The sequence below is a fragment of the Mastomys coucha genome, unplaced genomic scaffold (genome assembly GCF_008632895.1).
Source record: "Mastomys coucha isolate ucsf_1 unplaced genomic scaffold, UCSF_Mcou_1 pScaffold14, whole genome shotgun sequence".
Lineage (NCBI taxonomy): Eukaryota > Metazoa > Chordata > Mammalia > Rodentia > Muridae > Mastomys > Mastomys coucha.
This window is the reverse complement of record NW_022196896.1, coordinates 114572974-114581370: the sequence shown is the minus strand read 5'-3', so window position 1 is coordinate 114581370 and position 8397 is coordinate 114572974. Positions and strand designations below refer to the sequence as shown.

The 8397-nt window shown below is 45.5% G+C and overlaps 1 long non-coding RNA gene across 1 annotated transcript; it reads left to right on the top strand.

Annotated features, from left to right (window-relative positions):
* The first annotated feature begins 1972 nt into the window (after positions 1–1972).
* LOC116089282 lies at positions 1973–7861 on the top strand. Its single transcript, XR_004118260.1, has 2 exons — positions 1973–2023; positions 7389–7861. It is a non-coding gene; the product is annotated as an uncharacterized LOC116089282 (long non-coding RNA).
* The last annotated feature ends 536 nt before the right edge of the window (positions 7862–8397 follow it).

The window sequence follows — 8397 nt, the reverse complement described above, 5'->3', positions numbered from 1 at the left end:
ATATGCTTGAAGGCTAATACAATATCCCTGATTGGAACAGTTGAGAATCCCACCTCTGGTGACTCTAGGCTATGTCAAGTTTGGACAGTTATAGTTGAGTAGCGCATATGACATCAGATGAAAACAGAAAAAGCAGCTTACAAAATAGTGTGTATAGTTCTTTCTCTTAGGGTAAAGAAACACACACCGTATTATATTCATTAGTTGCTTTTTGTAAGTTAAAATAATTTTGCATTGGAGTTTTCTCAGAAAACTAAATATAGAACCATCATATCATCTATTAATAACATACACACACATACACACACAGAGAGAGAGAGAGAGAGGGAGAGAGAGAGAGAAAGAGAGAGAGAGGCTGATCACTGCAGCACTATTCACAGTGGGTGTTCATCAATGCAATATACATAAGGAAACCAGGACACATATACACAATGAAATACTATTCAGCCCTAAGAAAGGCAACCCTAACATTCGTGACAATGTAAATGAGCCTGACATTATGGTATATGAAGAAGCCAGACAAAGAAAGGAAAATATATCATGACCTCACTGATATGTGGAATCTGTGTAAAAAATATGAGTTCATATATATATATGTATATGTGTGTGTGTGTGTGTGTATGTATATATATACAGATACATAGATAAATAGATAGATAGAGGCAGAGAGATAGAGACAGAGAGACGGAGAGTAGAATGGTGGTCACTGGGACTGAGCTGTTGAAAGAGGAACTTTAGAAAATGTCAGTAGAAAGATACAAACTTATGATTGAAATGAGGAATAACTTCAAGAGACTTACTGCACTATACAGCACTAATAGGTAATGTACATATTATGTTCTCAGAAAATACTAAAAGTTCATATATTCTCACTCCAAATGCTAACTATGTGCAAAACAACACACACATTAATTAGCCAAATTATTCATTCCACAATGTGTATATACTTTGGAATGCCATGCAGTACATGATAATTCATAAAATTTTATCTGCCAACTAAAGATGGCTTTTAATGTAAAGATTATTTTTGGATGAATCAAGATATTTATGTTATTGTGTTCTAGCGTTGACTGTAGGCATGAGAAGAAATTCAGAACAAGAGTCTCTATTAAACGATGCCTTGTCGCTATAGCTGGGGCTCCATCTCCCTCGCTGCTCTTTACAGGATGCGTATCTCTGAGGTGGCCAGGGAAGATTTATTTATTTATTTTACCTGCCTTTAAATTTCATCGAGTCCGGAAGGCGCTTAGAGGGACTTGGATCCCATGTGTCAGAAGCCATCTAGTTTCTTGGTGGTGAATCACCAGGGCGTGCTGCCTCTAAGAATTAGGGAAGCTAAAACCCTTGGATATAAAGCAACCCTGAGAAACTCACCAGCCATGGAGCAAGCAACGTCAGAAAATACACACACACACACAGAGAGAGAGAGGGGGGGGAGGGGGAGAGGGAGAGGGAGAGGGAGAGGGAGAGGGAGAGGGAGAGGGAGAGGGAGAGGGGAGAGAGAGAGTTTTCTAAGGAGAGGAGGGGAGGGAGCCCACACAGTGTTCCTGAGTGGGAAAGCTCTGCCAAGGAGCTGGAGCTGGGGGCCGTGAGTGTGGGTCAGCAAACCCACCCGACGCAGTGATTAAGTACCGTATCTGGTGACGAAGAAATGGAGCGCTGGTGGCTGAGTAGACCAGGAGCCTGAGAAAGGTCCCGCTACTGAAATAGAAGTCAATAGTCTGAAAAAGAGGTGAAGATGAGAGGAAGGAACGGGTCAGGGAGGGGGAGATGCACTTCAGGAGGTCTAAACCAAATGGGAGATGCAGAAAGACAGATTTTTTAAAATTAAAGATGGAGTTCGCCTTCCAGGGTCACTGGAACAAAGTGGCCTCAGTTAAAAAGTCCACACCTAGACTTGGCACCACTAGGCTTCCTTATTCAGGAACACAGAAGGAACATCGGAACACTGAGTTTCAGGTTGGGGGTGGGGCGACAGTAACCGCTTGGAAGTCAGAAGCAAAGTTGGGAACCGCAGAGAGAGGTAAGGCAGATCCTCTCACCTCAGAGTTGCTTTTAGTCGTGGTATTTATCATAGCCATAGAAAGCAAGCTAGAGCCGTAAAGAAGGAAAAAAAAATGTGTCGAATCAGAGAAAATGTCATAGTGTTAGAAAGCGAGAGACAGACAGAGACAGACAGGGGCAGCGGTGAGGGTAGGGGCTGATTTTCCTTTAGTGCAGCTCGGAGAATGTCTTTCCTATCAGGCTTCCAGAAGCTTCCTTGCCTGTGCGTTAGACATGCTTCTGTGCTGGGTTTTCATATCCTGTCCAGGCTTGGTCGCAGAAACCGCCCTGTGCCTCTCCTAGTTTCCAAAGCTCCCAGGCACACAGGTACTTTGTGTTTGCACTTTTGCTTGGAGGAGCGCTCAGACCTCATGACTCAGCAGACGCCACGCTTAATTGGAGAGCTGGGAGGGGACGGTAGTTGGCTCCCTTGCGATTCTCTCCAAAGTGGTCCAAGTTTAAAGGCTGCCTGTGCGGGTTCCGAGCAGCTGTGTGATGGCTGAGAAGGCCATCAGAGCATACAATAACCTGTTTAGCTGCTGTCTCCCCCTTCCTCTGCTCTCTTTTTAACCTCCCTTCCTCCCTACCCTCCAGAGAGGCTGCCTGTGCCTGAGAATTAAGCTTTTGCCTTCACTTCAAATTAGACCTTTCGATTTGACTTTATGTGTGTATGTATACGGTACATACATGTGCTCGAGGTGTGCTTTCAGCGGTGCTTGTCGAGAGGCTGAAGGTCCATATCAGGTCTCCCCCTCTTCTGGTTTCCACTTTATTCTCTGGCACAGCCCTCCCGAGATCATGTCCTGAACTCACAGCCAGGAGACAAGCATATTTTCTACACAAACTGCCTCTGTCGTTATTGCTAGATCCTTGGTGTGTTTTCTGGCTATGGAAGATTTCAACTTACGTTTTGTTTTTTTTTCTCATCCAGTCGGGGCTGGGTAGTTCAGTGTTTTGCACACATTTTCTGGGATGCTTGTCTGACCCTGTCTGGCTGACCAGGCACAGTGCTAGGGAGACCTTCTGTGTTTCTCAGGTAGTTTTGGCTATTAAAGGAGTCTTGGAATGGGGGTTTCCTCCAGGTGCTCTTCTCTGCCCGTTAATTTTAGTCCAGTGCCTGGTCACCCACTCTCTCTACGGAGTTTGCTAATCTCTGGCTTATGTTCTGCTTTTCTGAATACCACGTTGGGTCCCCTGGCCTCACCTCTATTCTGACTTGATCCCGTTTGTGTAGTAGATGTCATCTCCCCATTGCACACCCCCCTTAGAAGGAAAGCCCTCTCTAGGCACCCCCTCCTAGATGGAGAGAGAAGGTTACAGGACTCAGCAGGCTCCTCCCTAAGGCAATACACTAGTAGAAATTGCCTGGGAGAGGAGACTCTTTGGGGAAGCCAGAGCTGTAACATGGGGGTTCCGAGGTTGCAGCTGCCGCCTTGAGTCCCGTGCTGGGGCTGGCTTTGAGTCTTCTGTGCATCTGTAAGGAGCATACTCTTGTAAGTAAGCCCAGGAAGGTGACTGGTTTACTCACCCAAGGCTTGGGTGGAATCGCTTCTCTGCTCTGTCAACCGTGTTCTACCTGGGGTCTCCACGCAAGAACAGAAAGTCACATAACACCTCCCACCCTGTTCCGTCCCGAAGACACTCTCTGCCACATTCTATCCACGAATCCAATGTGATTCCGCTGCTCCCAGGATACTGCAGAAACCTACTATGAGGCTGCCCCTGCTCGGCTGAGGTCTGGACCTGTATTTGCTTCCTTTCCCACCCTCGATGGCTTTGGAAGTCCTAATGCCTCTGGGATGAGCCTAGGCATCAGAGTTGTCAGAGGAATGGAGATCCAATCAGATGCTCTGAGGACTGAGCAGGGGCCATTACTCAGGATAGACTTCTGGTATTCCTTTCATGGGGGCCTTCTTTTCTCTCTGGTGTGGTACTCAGTTTTCTAGGTCACCTGCTAGTTCAAATAGTCAGAGGCTGGGATTCTGCTCCTGGTAACTAGTTCCACTGAAACCACTGAAAAGGCCTTTTACCTGAGGAAACGGTTAGCATTGTGTACATGTAATATTGCATCTTGATCCTACTGCTTGGTATGGCCTCAGGCAGGGTATGGAACCTCTCTGAGTCTTGCTTTCTTCATCTATCATAAGGAATTAAGAGCTAGGTCTTGGGCTATGATTCTATTAAGAGCTAGACCTGAAATCTCAGCCACTTTAGAGGCTGATGTAGGAGGATCACAAGTTCAAGGCCTGCCTGAGCTGTATGTACCAGGAGTTTGAAGCCAACTGGGGCAGCTTTCTGAGATCTTGACTAAGAACAATAAAAAGTCAAAAGAGAGCTGAGGTGTAGGTTAGTGCTGTTTAATGTCCTGGGGGCCTGAGGCTCGGCCTCCAGTGTTACAAAATGAAACAGAAAAAGAAGTAGAAAATGTGACATCAATTTTTGGCATCACTCCGAGTTTTGCGAGATGGAGTGTGTGTCCCTCCCTTCTCTTTCCCTGCCTTGTCCCTGAAGCAGCTACCCAAGAGCTAGGCTTCAATCGTTAAGCACAGCTTGGTGGACTTGGATGTAAGGCTGTTCTGTATTTCCAAAACCTTGCTGTTTACAAGGCAGAAGTACTTATACGAGGGGGTCTGGCAAGCACTTCTGCATTTTCTGAGAAGTGTCTTTGACTCGGGTAACCCAAAGTAGAAAATCACATGGTTGAGACTTTTATTGTAACCACCAAAGAAAGCTTGGCTCTTGCCCTTTGTGCCACTTTGAATGGGACATTGTGGGGTTTATCTGGCATTTGATTATGAAACACTTTGAGGTTCAAAAAGAGGCACAAATTGGTTATTTTTAATAGGAGGTCATGGGATGGTCACAGGAGGACAGGATAGCTTCTAGACACCACACAGATGAAATATGCAGTGGGACAGAAGAGAAACAAGTCTGGAGATGGGGTAGATTTCTGCCTTGCGGTCAGCAGTGTAGTCAAAATATAGGCAGTGAAGAAAGTAAGACGTTGAGTCTCCACAGAGGGGCCAGAAGTCTTGCTGTAAATCCTGAAACAGAGTGACCTAAAAGCCACACAGGGATCCTGTTCCCAGAGTGTGGTCGTGTCCCGGTACCCCGTGGAACTCCTCCTCCAGGGAGGGGCTGCTGGCTTGGAGCAAAAGCATCAAAGGGGTTTCACCAGCTCTTGGTTTATCTATCTCCGAGCTCTGGAGGCTTGCTCTCATTACATTCTTTAACAAAAGAAAGCTAAGTAGAGCTGCAAAGGCAGAGCTACCCTGCAGAAAATGGGCCAAATCCTTGTAGATTTGAAACAACCTTAAAAGGGCAGTGTTCAATGCGCCTGTAATCCCTGCTCCTCAGGCAACTCACACTGAGGGGTGAAGGACGAGGAGAATTATGCATAGACATTTCTTTTGGGTAGAAAAAAAAAACAAAAACAGAATGCAGTCTGCAGGGTCAAAGGCTGGGGGAGGAGATCCTTAAAATCACAGCCTTGTTCTGGGTACCTTCTTTAAAAACAGGAGATTCCATAGAGAACAAAGTCAACACTGAAGGACAGTACCCAAGACTCCTATTCTCCGGGGGGTGTGTATAGCATACATGTGTGCATATGGGTGCAAGAGTGTGTGTGTGTGTGTGTGTGTGTGTTTGAGTGTATGTGGAGGCCAGAGGTTGATATTGTGGTCCCTCCACCCCTACTCTTCACTTTATCTTTTGAGACAGAGTCTTTCATTGAACTTAGAGATCTGCAGTGAGAATTTTGGTTTCTAAAAAAACAAACAAACAAACAAACAAAACCCCAAACCCAGTTATGTTATGTATATATTCTTTTGTTTTAATCCCAGGTGTGGGCTATGGGGACTTCAGATTTTCCACAGTAGCTAACTATGACTTTTTTTCCTACCCCAGAAGGGACATGATTCTGCTAGCTGAAGATAGTTTATGTTTGGAATGCAGGAGACTCTAGAGAGGGTAGAAAAATGCCAGAGGCCCAGAGGCGGTGGAGGCTGCTGTAACTGCTGGTTCCCGCTCTGCTTCTGTTGATTCTGTTGCCAATCGCTTCTGGTCTTTGTTGGTTGCAGCTCTCCTGATGACAAAGATTGGACTTCCCCGGGGAACCTGACACCCCTCACCAGAAGGAAGTAGACTGAAGGGATCTACACCCCCTTCCCCTCTAACCTTCTTTCTCACTTAGTATTGGGGGTGGGGTGGGGTTAGAGGAGATTGGGATGGGGAAATGTGTAAATATAAGAACCCAATAAAATGACCAAAAAGTATGCTTACAGAGATCAGTTGTCTACATCACTTGTCCTGAGTGGCTGGCTAGTTATATGAATTGCCTGTCTCTACTTAGCCCGCGTGAGAATGGCAGTCAAGCTTGGCCTTGGATTTTATGTTGTATGGGCACCTTATGTATGTACTTTTCTAACTGAATCAACACCCCGGTCCTGGAGGTCTCATTGATTTTCAGCATAGTCTGTTTGGCTTGGAAGCTGTTTATATCATAAAAGCTTGTGATTTACATGAAAATTTACAGAAAAAAAAATCAGGCCAAGGAGTTAAGAGAGTCACCTCTGTGTACAGAATTATGAGGACACCGGGACCCCACCTCACATAAGCATATACTTCATTTACTCTGAACCTTTTAAAAAGAATTTGTCGTCATGAATGAAGATCCCAGATTGAAGGACGTTTTTTTTTTCAGAACCTCTACTGTATTGAACCCAGGAGGAGCATAGTCTCCAAACTGCCTTGGTTATCAGGTCCTTTCATGAACATGTGTCCTGTGCAAGGCTGTGGAAATGTTAAAGACAGAATGAAGTGTCATCAGATCTTCAGAGGAACATCTTGGAAACGTAGTTTTGGTTTTATTTTCGTAGAAAGACCATTTCCCCACCTCTCGCCACAAAATATTCTTTACCCTAGCAGACGGTTGAAGGCAGAGTCGTGAGTTCCCCGAAACACAGAGGAGGTCGTGCTAATTTATCTCACTTTCTGAGCAGGGGAAGGGCAGGGAGGGTTTTCTGGAATGGGAGATGTAATAAGCTGGTGAAAGGGCCAAAGGAAGAGGCTCGCAATCCTTTAAGTCCCAGGGGAATCTGTGCCAGTAGGGACAGAGTCAACTACAGAAAAGAGTGAGGGGGAGGCTTGTGTACGTTAAGAGGCTTGTGTACGTGGGACATGTCAGGGGAGCATGAAGGTGAAGATTGGCTCTGACATTTTGGGGACAGGCCACAGCTTTTATGTGCATATAAAATATAATGTAGAAGCATCCATCTGCCCCTGGGATGATATTCCTTTCGAAGCACGCATAACTGTTTTGACCTTTCTCTATTTTTTTTTTAAAGATTTGTGTGTGTGCCAGTCCATGGGGGACAATAGAAGGCATCAGAGCCCTTGGAGCTGGAGTTGCAGACGTTTGAGAGCTTCCTGACTTGGGTACTGTCATTCAGTAGACACGTTTGACAGTACCCATAGAGCAACATATACTCTTGATGACTGACCCCTCTCTCCAGCCCCCCACGTTTTGACCTTTCTCCAGTCTTGGGTGATCCCTCTGAGAGTCTGGGGAATGACTGAATTACTTGTCCTCAGGAAGTCTTGCACATGCATACATTGCACACATATAAACACAGGATGTACTGCAGGCGATGCCAGAGGACTCAGATTCCAGCACGGCTCCACGAAAGACATCAAGCAATATTGTGATAACAGTAGCATCTTTGGCAAACAGGACAAAATAATGTAGGCCATGGCTACATGCAGGGGAGGGATGGACAGACCAAGTCTGAAATAAAACTGTGCCTTTGAGTATCTAGAATGCCAGAAGGACTCTGTCTTGCTGTTGATCGACAGTCTTAGAGGTTGATTGACTTGGTTTTGAGAGAGCTGAGCACAGAAATGGAGAAAGGACCACCTGTTTCTGCCTTGATTTACCTGCTTAGAGTTACATTTCCAGAGGTGAGGGGTTAAAGTTCAAACCTAGCCCTTTAGAAGACAGAATGGCAACAGGAAATAAGGCCAGATGCCATTAAGTTATGGAAAGAGTCAAGGGTAATACATTCAAATAAACTGCTGCAAGAGTCACTTCTGAATGCCTCATCCCCCTGAGCACAGTGGCCGTTAATCACCGTGGACACATCATTAGTTTCTTACAAAAGTAAGCTGCCCAGGTAGACAGATCTCTCAGATAATGTGCAGGAGTTTGTGAGCCAATTAAGGTCTGCTCAATGTGCCTTTACAGGGAAGAGTTCAGCATGTGTTCTCTGGAAGCAATTTGTATCATAATTGGCAAGGTACAATGCATTACAATCAAACCAGCCCTGAAGATGCTGCTGGGTTTACATTTTCTTATGG